Source organism: Rhipicephalus microplus, chromosome 10, assembly GCF_043290135.1.
Source record: "Rhipicephalus microplus isolate Deutch F79 chromosome 10, USDA_Rmic, whole genome shotgun sequence".
NCBI classification, from domain to species: domain Eukaryota; kingdom Metazoa; phylum Arthropoda; class Arachnida; order Ixodida; family Ixodidae; genus Rhipicephalus; species Rhipicephalus microplus.
The window spans coordinates 97,527,402-97,545,644 of record NC_134709.1 but is presented as its reverse complement, the minus strand read 5'-3'; the positions used below and the strand labels follow the sequence as shown (position 1 = coordinate 97,545,644).

The 18,243-nt window shown below is 47.4% G+C and overlaps 1 long non-coding RNA gene across 1 annotated transcript in view; it reads right to left on the bottom strand.

The window, feature by feature from the left end:
- Window positions 1–18,243, bottom strand: part of LOC142774485 (uncharacterized) — a 95,746-nt gene that overhangs the window by 60,082 nt on the left and 17,421 nt on the right. Inside the window, exon 2 of the long non-coding RNA XR_012886414.1 lies at window positions 11,344–11,392. This is a non-coding gene — a long non-coding RNA (uncharacterized LOC142774485). The remainder of the gene's footprint in view (window positions 1–11,343; window positions 11,393–18,243) is intronic.

Below are 18,243 nucleotides of genomic sequence, written 5' to 3'. Positions count from 1 at the left end.
ATTTAGGAGTCCGGAGGCTTCTTTCTCTACAATAGCATTAGTGGTTCTCACAGCATATCCATGGAGTGAATGATGATGAGTGCGGAAAAGCGCACGTCCGTCTATCCGTGCGTCCATCCGTATGCATGCGCGTGCGTGCTTCTGTCCGTCTGTCTGTCCGTCCATGCGTCCATCCATTCCGCTGTCCGCCCAACCTTGCGTCCGTCCATCTGTGATTCTGTCAGTTTGTCCGTTCATTTGTCCATCCGTTCATGCGTCCGTGCTTCTGCTCGTCAGCTCGTTCATTCTTGCTTCCATCCGTCCGTGTGTCCGTCCATGCGCCCATCAGTCCTTCCGTGCTTTCGTCCATCCATCCAGGTGCACAGATGGATGAAACCATGGACAGAGGCACGTGCGCAGGCGCGGAAGGATGAATGGAAGCACGAACGGACTGATGGACGCATGGACGGATGCATGAATGGACGGTGTGATGGTTAAAGGACGTTCGTCACTGTGTTTGTTGATAGCGGACGAGAAAGCATTAACATGAACTTTTTATTTCATGGCATGGGTGGAACGGCTGACGACGCACGGATACGCTACCATGTGCAGCGCCGTTTAGTCGGACGTCGCGGCCAACCCAGCAGTCAGGGTCGCAACTCCGGAGGTCCTGGATCAGGCCACGGCTCATGACGACAACACCCGGTAGGCCTCGTCCACGAACCTGCTCCCGGCCACTGCACTCAGGCAGGAGCCGTTCGGCAGGTCTCGGCCTTGGACCTTGAACAGACACACCGGAGCTCGACCTGGCCGACACGTACGGGTCTCACGTCCGGCTCAGGAACGCTGCCAGGAACTCGTCCTCTCGAGCAGCACACCGTTTCGTCTGCCTTCGTGGCCTCAACTCTCGAGCTGCAGTGGCGGAGATGCCTTGACCAGCGCGACCTCGGACCTCGTTTCCAAGCTTTTGATCACCTTCCGGGCGTAGCGGTTCCACGTGCGGGTTCTGGCCAGCACAGCACCGTCTGTGCCGTGTTGAAATGCTGCTCGCTACAGCTGCGGTGCGGCCGCTCACTCACCGGCGTTCGTCGCCTTGGCCAGGGCACAGCCAGGTACCCTCGGGTGCGCACCTCGTGAGCTCGCGGCCCACTTCCGAGGCTGGTGCGTCGCTCGGTACGGCTCGGCACCACTCGGCGATCCTCGATTCAGCCAGCAACTCCCGTGGCATCTGAATCCTCGGCCACCCTGAACCTCGCCCGGCTCCATGGTCCTCCGTACACACGCCCGCGTCTCGCCCGGCAGAACATCTCGCTCGTCCCTTGCCGAAGTGCGACGCTCTGGTGACACTGGCGCTTGATGGCGTAGGTGCGACTACGGAGCAGTCAACCCGCATAGAAGACGCGATGCTCCATGCAGGGAATAGCCAGCCCGTCCAGCGAAGAGCGTGCGCCGAGACGCGATGCTCGACGCAACCGTGACCATTAGCCAGGCCACGTTCATCGCTGTGTCGAACGGCTGACCGCGGAGACGCCTCGCCGAGATCCGCGATGCCCTCGGCAAGGAAGAGAACAGCAGGCCAGGCCGCGCCCCGAGATGCAGCACTCGTGCCGGCAATGCCGCCCAAGCTGGTGGTTGGACGGCAGCAGCGTGGACGGCCGCGTTCCCTGGCCGGAACCTGGCTCACCTGCGTCCGACGCTTCGGCCCGCTGTCTCCCGTCTGCCGCTGCTTCGGCTCGTCCCCAGCCACAAAGCCCACTGCCACGTGATGGTCGCCCGTGGCCCAATCGTGGCACGCCACCTCTATGGGCCATCACTGGTCATTAGCTGATTGGCGCACAGTTGCCTCGTAATCGCACGTGCCTTCTTCTTCATTTCTTGTTGTCGCCTTCGTGCCACCTGCTCTCCGCTCGTCTTCTTCAGTTCTGGTTTGATGCTCCTCGGCGTCTTTAAGTCCTTTCCTTACAATATCCCCCTGCTCAAGAAAGTTGTTTAGGGGGAAAACAACTTTTCTCACACAACAATGAACAGACGCCGCTCTTCGAGGAGGAGCCTTTCAGTCTCCATGCGAGCTATTTCACGCTCATGCTCTGCCTGTGCTGCTAGACGTGCCTCCTCTCGATCTTTCGCTATCTGGTTCCTCATTTCTTTTTTTCTCAGTGCTCACCCATGCCAGCAAAGCCTCTTCACTCAGCTCCATCTCCTTCCCTAGTTCAACTAGATTTCTCTTGTCGTCCATTCTCGTCCGCCACACACAAACAACGTGAGGCTCTCAGAGGTAACGCGAGAGCTTGATCCTGACAGGCTCGCCATTTATTGTGATGGTTAAAGGACGTTCGTCACTGTGTTTGCTGATAGCGGACGAGAAAGACTTAACATGAACTTTTTATTTCATGGCATGGGTGGAACGGCTGACAACGCACGGATACGCTACCGTGTGCAGCGCCGTTTAGTCAGACGTCGCGGCCAACCCAGCAGTCAGGGTCGCAACTCCGGAGGTCCTGGATCAGGCCACGGCTCACGACGACCACACCCGGTAGGCCTCGTCCACGAACCTGCTCCCGGCCACTGCACTCAGGCAGGAGCCGTTCGGCAGGTCTCGGCCTTGGACCTTGAACAGACACACCGGAGCTCGACCTGGCCGACACGTACGGGTCTCACGTCCGGCTCAGGAACGCTGCCAGGAACTCGTCCTCTCGAGCGGCACACCGTTTCGTCTGCCTTCGTGGCCTCAACTCTCGAGCTGCAGTGGCGGAGATGCCTTGACCAGCGCGACCTCGGACCTCGTTTCCAAGCTTTTGATCACCTTCCGGGCGTAGCGGTTCCACGTGCGGGTTCTGGCCAGCACAGCACCGTCTGTGCCGTGTTGAAATGCTGCTCGCTACAGCTGCGGTGCGGCCGCTCACTCACCGGCGTTCGTCGCCTTGGCCAGGGCACAGCCAGGTACCCTCGGGTGCGCACCTCGTGAGCTCGCGGCCCACTTCCGAGGCTGGTGCGTCGCTCGGTACGGCTCGGCACCACTCGGCGATCCTCGATTCAGCCAGCAACTCCCGTGGCATCTGAATCCTCGGCCACCCTGAACCTCGCCCGGCTCCATGGTCCTCCGTACACACGCCCGCGTCTCGCCCGGCAGAACATCTCGCTCGTCCCTTGCCGAAGTGCGACGCTCTGGTGACACTGGCGCTTGATGGCGTAGGTGCGACTACGGAGCAGTCAACCCGCATAGGAGACGCGATGCTCCATGCAGGGAATAGCCAGCCCGTCCAGCGAAGAGCGTGCGCCGAGACGCGATGCTCGACGCAACCGTGACCATTAGCCAGGCCACGTTCATCGCTGTGTCGAACGGCTGACCGCGGAGACGCCTCGCCGAGATCCGCGATGCCCTCGGCAAGGAAGAGAACAGCAGGCCAGGCCGCGCCCCGAGATGCAGCACTCGTGCCGGCAATGCCGCCCAAGCTGGTGGTTGGACGGCAGCAGCGTGGACGGCCGCGTTCCCTGGCCGGAACCTGGCTCACCTGCGTCCGACGCTTCGGCCCGCTGTCTCCCGTCTGCCGCTGCTTCGGCTCGTCCCCAGCCACAAAGCCCACTGCCACGTGATGGTCGCCCGTGGCCCAATCGTGGCACGCCACCTCTATGGGCCATCACTGGTCATTAGCTGATTGGCGCACAGTTGCCTCGTAATCGCACGTGCCTTCTTCTTCATTTCTTGTTGTCGCCTTCGTGCCACCTGCTCTCCGCTCGTCTTCTTCAGTTCTGGTTTGATGCTCCTCGGCGTCTTTAAGTCCTTTCCTTACAGACGGACAGAAGCATGGACGTATGGACAGACGGTTCATGGCACTCATCATCATTCACTCCTTAAGTATGCTATGATTTTTATGTGGCAAGCAAGGTCGTCATGCTGCAGATGCTTGGGCATGGTCACACGACTCGAAGTTATGGTGTTGATGAAAGTGCAAGAAACATGGCCATCAGACTGACGAGTGTCCAGGTGTAAAGAGCCGCAACAAAGTGGCGTAAAGTGCTATTGTTTAGTATGACCGTAAGTCTGGTGACGGAAACAAGAAGCACTTAGACTTTGCCACTTCAACAGAGGGAAGTAGATCACCACTAAATAAAGATATTTGCCTTGGTCTTCTCACGCAATATATGTAAATGGTGACCGGGCATCTCGTGAACAGCCCGGGACGTTGGTGAGAGACTTCAGAGGTGATACCATAGTGGTAAACGATTATCTGCTACCTGAAAACGATTTCACCAGCATCACATGTACTGTGTACCTTCTGGACGCATCGTCGAGGCAGCTTCCCAAGGTGGAGGCTTTTGTAGACTCTTCTGTCTTCAGAGAAACGACGCTGGCACTTTGTATAGAAAAGCCACTTTATGGCTTCGCTCTTGGCAACATCGGTAGGGCATGCCTTCTTTCTGCGTTCAGCATACGCAATGACCTGTTGGATATTGCAAGACTATATAGAGTCGGCACCAGCAGGGAAGCCAGTTCAATGTCTAAGCGAGTCGACATACCGATCTCTTTTGAATGCAGCGACAACAAGATTCCGGGACACGAAGTGACCTTTGGCTGCATCAAACGCACAGTATGGGACCCCACATGTGCTGAGAAAGTTGCAGAGAATGTCACACACTGGAGGGTTGTTTTTCGTCGAACGGGAAGACGATGTCACCGAGATAAGCAAACATGGAGTATGTCTTGATGAAGGGCGTACTTTACCGACACTATCGATTGCTAACGAGTATGGAAGTTGACCAACTGTTTGTTCCGAAATACCTCTTTCAGTTTGTCCTTGGTACGGCTCACCAGGGTGCCATGGCAGGCCACCAAGGCATCAAACAGACGACTGATGATTTCTAGAAAACTTTTGGTGACATGACACCAAACTTTGGTGACAGGTGACATAATTTGTGCGCTCTTGTGATATCTGTCAGCGTACTATGAGAGAGCACTTAGTCGTATGTCTCCTCTCCGAAGAAATTCTGATAACTTACATGTGGTTCCAACGTACGGCATCGATTAAATCTGCCCACTGATATCGACATCTAAAACAACATCGTTTTATTTTAACGAGGGCGGAGGGTGCAACGCGATATACTGATACTGTTTCAAACATAAAAAAAGAGAAGATATCAGAAGCGTTGGTGCAAATTTTCGCGCATGATAGAAAAGCACTAAATTTGTGAGAGACCCAGGAAGGTCATGTAGCCCCGCTGCGGTGGTGTAGTGGCTATGGTACTCGGCTGCTTACCCGCAGGTCGTGGGATCGAATTCCGGCTGTGGCGGCTGCATTTCCGATGGAGGTGGAAATGTTGTAGGCCCGTGTACTAAGATTTGGGTGCACGTTAAAGAACACCAGATGGTTTAAATTTCCGGAGCCCTCCACTACGGCGTCTCTCATCATATGGTGGTTTTGGGACGTTAAACCCCACATATCAATCAATTAAGGAAGGTCATGCATCTTAAAGATATAGTAACAAGTGAGCAGACTTGTGTCTTATTGACAGTTGCCAGCTACCGCATATCACTCTATGTCAAATGGTCTTGTTGAGTGCTTTAATTCTACGGTGAAACAAAATGATATGCCCCATGTGCCATGAAAATCCAGAGAATCGGGACAGATACCTGGCATCATTATTTGCATATAGAGAGGTGCCTCGTTAGTACCTCGGTTTTTTCTGTTGGACCTCCTGTATGGTTGATTCATCAGGGACCGCGTATTCTCATTCAAGTAATTATGGAGGCTAACGAGTCTGGATGGCCAAATAAGTACTAAACCTGGATATGTCATAGAGCTGCGCGGTCTTTTTTATGCGAATTGTCAAAGTGATCACTAAAAGCTGCAAAAAGCCAAGGTGACGCAAAATAAATGTTACATCGCAAAGCAAAGCCTCCTCAGTACTGCACGAGAGACCAGGTGATACCACTGCTTCCTTTCGGCCCCCAAAAAACTGATTCTAACTTGCAAAGGCCAATTCCTTGTATTGTAGTATTTCCCTGCGCTATTGTACTGATTTATTGTATGGACAATTTCCTGTACTGGCCAATTCTCTGCATTGTCCTTCTACTAGAGAACCGTAGCAAAATCAAGTATGTCGTCGATTCAGGAACGCGACCCACTTTTATCCACAGCAACTCTTTAAAAGGTACGAGGAGAGAACATATTCTACAGACATGGTGTACAAAGCGGCTGTCGTAGTACAGATAGAACAACCGGTGGTGTAACCGGAATGACCATGGCTCTCACTTCAATAGCCTAATACCTACCGTCACGACAGGTACAGTGAGAGCTTTCGACAAGTATGCCACTGGCAACTCATAATCAAGCCATTCAAAATTAACTCTCTCTAAATATTGATAAATTTATTTGGTCACGTCTTTAAACAGAAAATCTTACAGTCGTAGTTTGCAACACTTGAAAAGGTACAAAATATGTTTCGGATGGTTCGGGTCCTAGAGTTATTGTGCAACGACACATAAAATGACAGGGAACCTTTTTGAACGTTTTCATAGAAAATAAAAAGAATATTCAGATAAGTCCAACGTCTGGTGGCCTTCGGGACATCAATCATTGCATTGGAGGAAAGACGGCTGGTTACTAATAATTTTCCTATTGTTATTTGTATTGTTTTATGCCAGAACGACAATAAGATTATGATGGATGCCATAGTAGAGGGCTCCACAAACTTTCGACTACGTGGGGACGTAGCCGAACGTGCACCTAAATCTATGTACATGGGCTTTAACCATTTTGCCTCCATTGAAAATGCGGCCGCCGCGATCGAGATTCTATCTTGCCACCTGCGGGTCAGCACTGGATTCGAGCACCATAACCACTGGGCCGCCACGATGAGAAAACGGCCAGTGCTTTGAAGCTCACGGTCTCTGCGCAATGACAGCGGCATCTAGGAGGTGCCTGAACTAGCCTGGTGTCGACCCTCGTTTTCCACAGGCCGATAACCAACCGCCGTGGGGGTTCAACGTGTGGGCTCTGTCCAGCACAGGGCCATCTTCGCCGTGCTTCAATTCTGCCCGACAAAGCTGTGGTGTTGCAGCTCCACCACCGGCGTTCCTTGCCTTGACCAGTGCACCGCTAAAGGCCCCCCTTGGATGCATAACTCACGGGCCAGCGGCCCACGTCCGATCTCGGCGTGTCACTTAGCACACCTCGGCACCACTCGGCGATCCCCGTTTCGACTAGGAGCTCCAAACCTGGCGTCTGATTTTTAAGGTCCTAGGCCTCTCAGGATCTCGCCCGCCCCCATGGCATCCTGCAAACACATGCGTCCCGATCGAAAGAAGGTCTCGATCATTCTGGAGCCCGGGAACGCACTGCACTTCAACCGAACGTTGCGAGCGCGCCTAGTGTTGTTTTCTTCCGAACATGGCTCGTACCCATGAAGGGGACCGGCTGGTTAAAAGGTGAATTTCCCAAGTACTTTTCTTATTGCTTCGTTTTTAGAAACGCTAGTTAGTTATTCATTATTTAATGTGCCGATCGCGAATTTGAAATTATGTGTTGCACCCACAAATTTGGTTAAACAATCCTTTAGTCGCAGTGATGTATTCCTCAATGGCGAATAAAACATCCCTGTGTCTGCAATCCGGTGTACAGGCTCCAAAAGAATGAAGGACAACCTCTGATAATTGCAGGCCTAGTTTTTCAAAAGATGGCGCTATTATGCGGTCCCAAATAATTCGAAACATTGACAAAATGATAAAAATGACTAATCGTTTCCTCTTGATTATGGTAAACGCACATAGGGAGATTGAATAAACCGGATGTATGCAAGTAGAAGTTGAGGGAGGCCACGCGAAAACAAAGTTTTGTGATGGTGACTCCCATCATTCTTGAACTAGACAATTCGCTGCGCCAGAGAAACAAGTCGTTGTACTCCGGAATAGCTGTAAGTGCAAGATCTGATTAATTTTGCCTGACTTTAAGCTTGCGAAATCGTGCCACCACAATGTGTACTGTAAGTGGAAAAATAGGAATGATTGGTGCTGAAAGTAGGGCTTTCGCAAGAGAATCAGGCATTTCATTTAACAACAAACCTTCGTTCACTGGCGCCCAGATTAAATGAATGATTTAGAATGCTTCGGAGTCACGAACAGACCATGATGAGGTACACAATAATATAATGTCTCTCAAAGAAAGCAGCGCCTGCGGACCAGATGAAATCAAAGATAACCATTCAAAGCTGTGGGTTGTCTAATTTCAGTTCCACTGAAATATATGTAACACAGTGATGTGGACTGGTAAATTTCCGAGCAAGATGAAAAAAGCCAGGGCCACCTCAATTCATAAAGAAAGGTCACTTGACGATTTGGACAATAATAGGCCCATCTCTATACTTTCTATATTTTTGAAAATATCGGAACACATTATCAATAAAGGAATGATGAATTTTTTAAACGCACATAATATAGTTGCTAAGGAGCAATATGGATATTGTAAGGGCAAATCAGCGCACGCGGCCCTCCTTGCGATGAATGAAGTGACCCTTGAGAATATAGAAAAAGACTCTTCACACTAGGGGTCTTTTTGCGCTTTAAAAAAGCCTTGGCTGTGTACAACACGAACTTCTTTTTTCGAAAACTACTCTTTTACGGCTTCTGTGGCGTGATGCTGTCCCTAATAAAAACTATTAAACGGACGGGTCACAGTACACAATTATCAACAACAGTAAGTCTGAAACATACTCTGTAAACAAAGGAGTACCTCAGGCGTCTATCTTTGAACCGGTTTTGTTTTTAATTTGTATAAACGACATTTTTAGTATACAAGGATGCAAAAATATTTCATTATATTCAGATTACGCGAATGTCTTCTCTGGAAATAATTTGAATGAAATGTTTATGGACGTGAATACATGGTTAGAAAAACTTGACTTTTGGTTGGATGCTGAGAAATTTCAACTTGATATGAAGAAAACAAAAGTCGTCTTCTTTAAAACCAAACAAAAGGCATATCAACAAACCCCACCACTGATATTTCAGGAAACATCTCTAAAACAGATAACAACAATCAGAGTTTTAGGGGTCATATTTCACTGGAATATTTTGTGGACACCACATGTGGATTCATTGAGGAGTAATGTCTGTAAAACAATTGGGTTGGGAAATAAACTAAGACACTTTCTTCCACTAGACGCGAAACATCAGCTTTACTATGCACTTATATAGTCGCGCCTCACATAGACATCTCTAGTGTGATCTACAACCGCTGAGAAGAAGTTCACTTTTATAGTTGCAAAAGGGGGAAATACGGACACTTGGAAACATACCACATGCTTTGAGTACAACTCCACATTTCAGCTACTATAAGATGTTGTTGATAAAGCATCTAATTAAAGTAAGGTTGCCACTGGAAGTTATGCGCTAATAAACAAATAATAAAATGAATTTAAAAATATCACTTCGTTAAAACTCCTTTTGAACTCCATAAAAATAAAATTGTAAAATCCCGATCATGCACAAACTACGGCTTACGAAAATTCACAACATTAATAGCAGACATTTTAAACGAGTACCCTGGTATAATAAAGCTACTGCAAAATAAAATTTCTCCAACTCAGTTCAAAAAGCAAATAAAAGAATTACTGTTTTCTGAGTTTTAAATTGTAGTGATCAGTTATGTACTGACCTGTTGTTATATGCTCTGCAATGCATATAGGAGAATCCATTTTTTCAACAGATACTGCCACATTTCTACAACTGCCTTGTTGCTTGTGTATTCACTATTTTATTCCTCTCAAATCTAAAAGAGCAGATTCAATATCTTCTAATGCACCATATAAGTGCTATTGCGGTTATGGTAAATTGTGAAATACATCACGCACTGTCGCGACGGCTGTCTGGGTGATGCAGCGTAGTCAGACACCTTTCCGGTCTTTTGCTGCGTCTCCTAAGACAATTGTAAATTGTCTTGAATAAATTCTGAATAAAAAAACTTTGACAGAACCCACTAATTTAAATAAGATTCAGTAATGGTGAGCGACCGAATGTGAATAGAGAAGAGCACCCAGATGATGAGGCAGTCATGATTGCTACGACTGGAATTAGAGTATTTAACTTGCACGAAGCGAACTTTACTGCCATTAATTCAGCTAGAAAGACAGGAAGCATATCTCGTAAGCGCCGTGCAAAAAATCAATCATGTACTGGGTAATACATTCTGATGCGTGTTTTCTTTTCTGATTGCGATGCGTTCGTTGCTATATTTACATTCGTTGGCAGAGTACTTAAATGTTCCTGCAACATACCATTTAAAATAACAATAGGTAATAGCTTAGTGTGATTTGGGAAGATATCATTGTATACAATTTCTGGAGACGTTTGTTCCGCTGGTAAAGGAAGCACATCACGAACCATTACATTCAGAGGCTCAAGTAACGATGAAACAAATACTATTTGTGGTTTGTGAAATCTGGGTCAATGCGCGGAGAAAAGTATTTTAACATTGGAAGTAAAAATAATTTGATCAGGCTTGAAGATTACTTATATGATCGTAGAAAAGTCTTCACAGCACGTATCTTGAAGCGACATAAAAGGGGTGACATCGGCGCTTCTAGGTATAACACTGCATTTGCAGTATACTTTGGAAGTCCCAAGCAGAGCTGCGAAGCCTCTATTTCCGATAGAATGAGCGCCTGAAGCATGTAGGCTGGGTGCAGCACAAAAATAAATGCAGCCAAACACTAACACAGGTCGGCAATACGATCGCACCTAGTTCTACCACACCCCCTCCCTCTTCATTGTCGTCCCTCCGTGCGCCGCGTTCCGCACCGACGTTTTCGCGCTATTTACACGTCACAGCGCGTAACTGCGGATGTTTGTAACTGTGAACGCGTTCAATCAAGGAATTAAAGGTACGTACATTATCTGAGTCCTTATATAATTCACATGCACTTTGCGGGCTTCCTTAAGCACGACCTATGAACCGCTGGTCATTAAGGGTAACTAACTGGATTCCCAGAGAAGGGAAGCGGGTTAGGGGGAGACAGAAGGTTAGGTGGGCAGATGAGATTAAGAAGTTTGCGGGTATAAATTGGCAGCAGCAAGCACAGGATCAGGTTAACTGGCGGATCATGGGAGAGGCCTTTGTCCTGCAGTGGACGTAGTCAGGCTGATGATGATGATGATGATGATGATGATGAAAGCTCTAAATTTTAACTAGCTACTCCGTAGCAAACTATGCAAAACAATAGACCAAACGACGTTTGTTATAAGAGGCACAATATTCTCAAACAATGTCTTAAGCGACACCGTGACTTCCGATAGTTTACAGACCATTGCAGAAGCTCTTGTATGTATCATTTTCACTTTCCAACAACAGCACTGCGAATTATGTTACTTACCACACCCACACAGCTCGACGAATCAACCTCATTTGCACTTGAGCGATATCTGAAGGAAAATATATAGCATATGGTTAACTTAAACAGCCGCGTTCACCTAATTGGGTGCTCACGCGCACTGTATTAATGACATTTTACCACTGAAATAATTCAAGTAGGCGGTGTTTTCAGTTCCTTTACACTGCAATGCGAATCCTCGTAGTTATCACAGCTGTATCTGTGGTCTTGGTTGCTAAAGCAGCCAAATGCCTACGTGCATACGTGTGCGCATGGTTGAGGGGCTAAGTCAGAAATCTTTCCGTAGGGAGGGGAAAGGGTACAACCGTAGTTAACCCATGTCCATTTATGCGTTTGTATATTTGCATGTATATATTCGCAAGCGAAATGCAAGAATTTCGGTGAGGTGTGGACCACTCCAACACCTCCTTGGCTACGCCCATGGCATGGTTATTCATTAGGAGGTGCGAAGTATCACTACAGGGCACGGTCGCCCGTGTGCGTGCGCTTATCTCATGATGGCTGTCTGTATTTTTTGTGCTTTCATCAGCAGACGAAGAAAAGGTTTAATGAAGACAAGAGGAAGAGGTTGGCCTGGAAAGTGGATTTCTATTTTGCTACTTCTCACGGCGTAAGGGGAAAAGGAAAGAAAGAGAACTTTCATCGGAAACCTTGCGTTGATGTTACGGAGCGCACACATGAAGGTCCCCTCGCTCGCTGTAGCGGCTTCGTTCGGTTCAAACTCTGTGAAGTAACAACTTTGACAGTTGCTAGTTCATGCTGGTCCTTGTATACCTGTACGTACATTTTGTGCGTCCTTCTTAGTGTTCAGCAGCGTGCTTTAAAGTGTAGCTTTGAACGTAGTTAGTTTGTGCTCGTCGTGTGTGTGGTTTTTTCGCTCGTATTTGGCGCTTGAACAGCATGTTGTACACGCTTCGAAGTGCGCTCTGTTCTTAGCTTGATATTTTAATCTAATTATATTGCATTCATTCCTTCTTCCTTTTGGCGAAACAGTGACTTTTGTAGTGGAACATCAGTGGCGCTCCGCCGCCACCATCTTCTAAAATAAGTGTGCCCATAGCACTGTTCTTTAAACTATGGCAAATAAAGTTCCAACTGATATGAGTAGACGTGTTCTACTTTTCACGTATAAGAAGCCCCTTTTTCTAGCACCCGTGCGCGCCACCTATGGTCACTCACGTTATGTTCTTCAGCAGTGTCAATGGTGGCAGAATCTGCTACCTGATAATTCTTTAACTTGTTGCTTAAGTAATCTAAATGACAACTAATATGGCGTACTAGTTCTGAGCTTGCGTGTAATTACTACGCTGTTAGTGGCAGAAACTCACGCTCACATCGCTGGTTAAAGGTAGCGATTCATTGCGCACCTTTGTGTAAGCTGTGTATAACAGAAATAGGTGGCCGTTAAGTCAACGCTCCACTTCGCTCTACCACGGCTTTGTTCATCGCTGCTCGCTATTTACCACTGACATCCAAACCTCTAGCGTTAAATGTATTTGAGAATGGTGTGCTTCAGCCTTGGGAGTGGAGGCATTGCACAACAGTCCGAAACCAATTTTATTTTGTGTTACAAAGGTTTAACAAAAGTCTTTAAAAAATCATTCACCTTAGAGATTTGGACATGCAGTTAGTATTGAGAACCACAGCCAAACTAAATAAGCCGCACAGACGCATGCTGCTCTTTTAACTTGGCTGTGACAGAACCTCCTTCAAAAGCTTTATATTTCATTTTTAGTAGAACATCGTTTCGTTATTCTCACAGTATATGTTTCTTGCAGCACAATAAAACTTACCTGCGATGTAGAACATGCTAAATTTCTTTATGTATATTGCGAATTTATGGCGCCACATTCGCTGTCTCCGTGTTTGGAGAGTGCCTCACAAAGTTTCAATTTCAGCTACACAGCGCCATTTTAGACACATGGTAAGAAACTAACAATGCAATTTTTGTAGCGAAAACAGTGTTACACCTCTGTTACGGTAGAATACTTCATATGAACAGAAGTGACACAAACTGTGCTTCAAACAGCATAAACAATTTCAGTAATCATTACCGGGCACGCATATATTGTTGGTCTATGGATATGTGGGGTTTAACGTTCCGAAACCAGCATATGAATATGAGAGACACCGTAGTGGAGGGCTCCAGAAGTTTCGTCCACTTGGTGTTCTTTAACGTGCACTCAAATCTGAGTACACGGGCCAACAACGTTTCCGCCTTCATCGGAAATGCAGGCGCCGCAGCCAAGATTCAATCCCGCGACCTGCGGATCAACAGCTGAGTACCTTAGCCACTAGACCACCACGGCGGGGCACGCATACGCATATATTGTTGACGTGCGTTTCAGTGGCAACGACAAAGAAGCAGCTCAAGGACACTCAGCCAATTGCAGGGACAAAGACGATGTCGTTATTAAAAGTTTGAAGAGATTCAGCCTGTACAATGTCACTGCTGCTAAATTACTCATTCCCCAATTGGTCCATTTTTTGTTTATAGTTGTGTATATATCTGATTCATTTATAAACCCATAATATCTATGTGTCAATTTCTTATATTTATTAATTTTCTTTATCCCTCTCATCATTTTGAAAGGCGTAAGCCAACAAAATTTTAATATTGCGTTGTAAATACTAGTTCTCCGCCAATCCCCATAGTGTGGGTGTGCCACTGACACCAGGCTGTCTTCTTCTTCTTCTTCTTCTGCTGCTGCTGCTGTTGCTGCTGCTGCTGCTGCCGCCGCCGCCGCCGCTGCTGCTGCCGCTGCTACTGTCGTCGCCGCCACTGCCGCTGCCGCTGCCGCCCTTGCCACCACTGCCGCTGCCGCCGCCACCGCCGCCACCGCCACTGCCGCTGCCGCCGGCACCGCTGCCGCCGCTGCCGCTGCCGCCGCCGCCACCGCCGCCGCCGCTGCTGCTGCTGCTGCTGCTGCCGCTGCCGCCGCCGCCGCTGCCGCTGCCGCTTATGGCACAGCCACCGCTGCTGCTGCTGCCGCCGCCGCCGCTGCCACTGCCACCGCCGCTGCTGCTGCTGCCGCTGTCGCCGCCGCCGCCGTCACCGCCACTGCTGCTGCTGCTGCTGCTGCTGCTGCTGCTGCTGCTGCCGCTGCTGCTGCCGCTGCTGCTGCCACCGCCGTTGCTGCAGCTGCTGCTGACGCCTATTTTGTCATTCTTCCTTTGATCATCGATCCCACGTCGTTACACTGGCGGTGATCCAGGCAGGTAATAAATCCTCACGCTTGGAACTCCTTGGCGAAGATTATAATCAAACTCGGAATGACCATCTCGCGGCAAAATACCGGTCCACCACTTTAGCCGACATCTGCTAAGCCTGGTACCCACATTCAATCTTCTGCCAAAAGGTTCCAGCAACCGTTCTTCAACCACCTTGGCCACAGGAGCTCCATGACATGACACTGCACTTATACTCGTACAGTATCTCATACGAAGAGTGAAACAGCAATTTTATTTCGGTTTCGTAAAAATCAACTGGCAACAGTTACCCAATTCTCTAACGCGATCGAACTCGCCCTTTAGCAATTATACCATGTTCAAATTATATCGGTCATGAAGTCTAAAATGAAAGTAGGTTGAAACCATATTGCTGCAGACGTCAATATCCTCCACAAAATCGAAGTGCAACTTAATGAGAAGGAAACAAATAAAGAAAACAAAGAGCTCAAGACAGTTCTTTTTGGAATGCTTAGAAATTTACATATGGCAATGTGATTTATATATCTACTTCACGATTTATCTGATACTTGGATAAGTGGTTCATTGTTTAATTTTTGATCAAGCACCATAACTGGGGAGGCGGGGTGCATGCAGGCGGCCCAGGCAGTCTGCTCTGTGTTTCGTTCCGTGCACTGCCGGGTCAACGAGGCATCGCTCATTTTTGCGTAGTGCTTTCGTGCATACCTTTCCTAATTAAATTATTCGCTTATGGTCTGTTCACTGGTGTGCCATTTCAGAATGGAAATAGCTCACAAGATATGTAGATAGCCGCTCCTGACTGCCAACGTATTTCGTCGGAGCACTGCCAGCGGGCCCCTGCATTTCGGGAAGGTGAATAGGAAACGTTCAGAAAGAAGCAACGCACCCTGGGGTTTCCAAAGCGATATTCTCAAGGCTGAATTTCTGCTGCAGTTGTTTGTCACGACTGGGCAACGTGAGTGTTGGAACTATTGCATTATTGTGCTTCTTAACAGTTGGATCACAATTTCTTCATCTGCAAAGTTATTAGTATATATTGCAAAGTTATTAGCATATTTGGCTAATAAAACAACCTTTCTTCCTCAATCTTCCTTATTGGTCTTCTCCCTCGTGCACACAGCTGGCGAGCCATGAAGTCACTATAAAAATGCGTATTTATCAATAGGAAAGAGCCGCCCCCCCCCCTTTTTTTTGATTGCTGTGGCGACTGCATTTTTGATGGAGGCACAATTGTTGTAGGCACGTGTGCTCGGATTTGGGTGCACGTTAAAGAACCCCAGGTGGTCAAAATTTCCGAAGCCCTCCACTACGGCGTCTTTCATATTCATTTTCTGTTCTGGTCTGTTTTAACTGTTTCGCTGTGGAGAGGTTGAGGTGCCTATTGCCTCGGCTACTCCATATCACAATGTTCTGCAGCGAAAAACAAATTAATAATACAGAACGGTACCCAAAAGTTTGCAATACGGAAAAGAAAAAACATAATAGCACACTGAAACCAGTTCAAATATCATGCCAATACACTGTTTTCTTCGCACAGTTCACACAGTCATAAACTACTTACACGCACACCTTACTAATCTAATGTCAGTATATACATGACCACATTTTATATAATACCCATCTCTGGCTGTCAGTCATAGGCGCTTGTCCAGTCTGGTCTCCACTAAAAAGTCTGTCAGGAAGATTATTGCCTTTTTCTGGAGATGCATCTCAGGCCATGGTCCGAGTAGTTTCTTTATTGTGAGGGGCCGTCTGTCCAAACTTGCTAATTTGTTCTTCAATTTTGCTGTTTCATTCGCGTATTTAACGCACTCCAAAAGAATATGGTGAACATTTTCTTCTGCATGACCACAATCGCATTCCGGTGAGTTGGATCGATGTATCTTGTGCAGGAAGCTGTTTTTGTATGCTACTTCCAATCAAAGTCGGTGGATCAATGTCTCTAGGTGTTGTGGGAGGTCTGTCACTATGGAAAATTTTCTGTGTGGATCAACTTCATAAAGTACCGTTTCCTTTGATTTAGGGCTCTCAAACAACTTCTCCATCGAACAATGGTTGGCTCCTTGCGATATAAGATGTCGAATATCCGCCCCAGACTTAGGGATTGCGCAATCCCGCCCTTCCTTCAATGCTTTCTCCGCGAGACTATCAGCATCTTCATTTCCCTTCATTCCGATGTGGCTGGGTATCCATTGGAATACGATGCTGTGACCCTGCGATGAGGCATACTCCACAGTTTCTGCGATACATTGTGCTATTTCAACATTTTTGTAAGGTGATTCCACATTTCTGATTAGCTGAAGAGCAGGTTTGCTATCACTGCATATTACCCATTTTCGTGGTTCAGGATTCTTGTAGATAAGCTTAACTGCTTCAAAGATAGCCACCAATTCTGCTGTCGTCGATGAAGATTTGTGCGATAATTTGTACATCTTCTTTTTCTAAACTTCGGGTGTAAAGACCGCACAGGCTGACGCTTCTTGTGTGCATGATCTGTCTGTATATATCTTCGTTTTTTCATTCTGCATTACATGAAGCTGATGAAGTACCAATTGTACCACTACTAGAGGTGCCATGTCTGCTTTCTTCTCTATGCCGTCTATTTCACGGATAACGTTGAGAAATGGCAGCGTCCAAGGTGGTTTTGAATGTTTCCGTTGTTTAAATTCTAATACTACTGCTTGAAATGATAATATAATATCCTGTAGTCTCGTTGCCGTCCTTTGTGTTAGTGCACCAGATAAATAATTACTTTTATGTTGCGTGAAAATTTTAAATAAATGTCGAGATGTTTCTTTAGTTTGGAGTACTGCCAAAGGTGGCTCTCGAGCCTCCGCATACACTAAAGCACTGGAAGTTGATCGTGGTAAAGCCAGACCCTCAAGCTCCTTGCCAATAACAAGTGAAGTCTCCTTTCGGTGGAGGCTGGGAGTCCTTCCAGCAGAGGCAGCGAGTAAGTTACGATTGGGCGTTATCAGGCAACCTGTAGGGCTAATCCAGGCAACATGTAAGGCTAATAACGACTCTGTAGTACCACCCCATTTGGCTCCGCAGAGATGCCGGAGGATCCGAATGGCTTGATTCACTTTTTGTTCCAGGGACTGGACATGAGGCGACCATGTTAGTCTCCGGTCTAAAATTACTCCCAAGAATTTATGAGTTTTAACCATTTGAATAGGCTGATTTTGCAGAATAATCTAGATATTTCCCAGTTTTTTAATATAAACGTAAGTATGGCTGTTTTAGCCAGACTCAGTGCCAAACCTCTTTTTTTAGAAAACGGTCTACAAAATCTAATACTTCTTGTAGAGTTTGTTGTACATCCAAAAACGATGGACCAGACGTCCATATACTTATATCATCAGCATATACTGAACATCTGTTGTTAGGTGGAAGATTATGTGGGAGCTGTGCCATGACTGCATTAAAGAAAGTAGGGCTTAGCACGCTGCCCTGTGGCACTCCTTGGTTGACGACATGTTCTGACGTTGGGCCCTCCTGCGTAACTACAAAAAACTTTCCGGTGCTTCAGGAAGTCAGCAATCCAACGCAGTATCTTTTCCTTGAATCCCTGTAACGCCAGGCCTTCCAGAACGTGAACGTGACTCACTATGTCGTATGCTCCGTGGACATCAAGGAATACAGCGACAGTGATGTTTCCTTGCGTTCGTT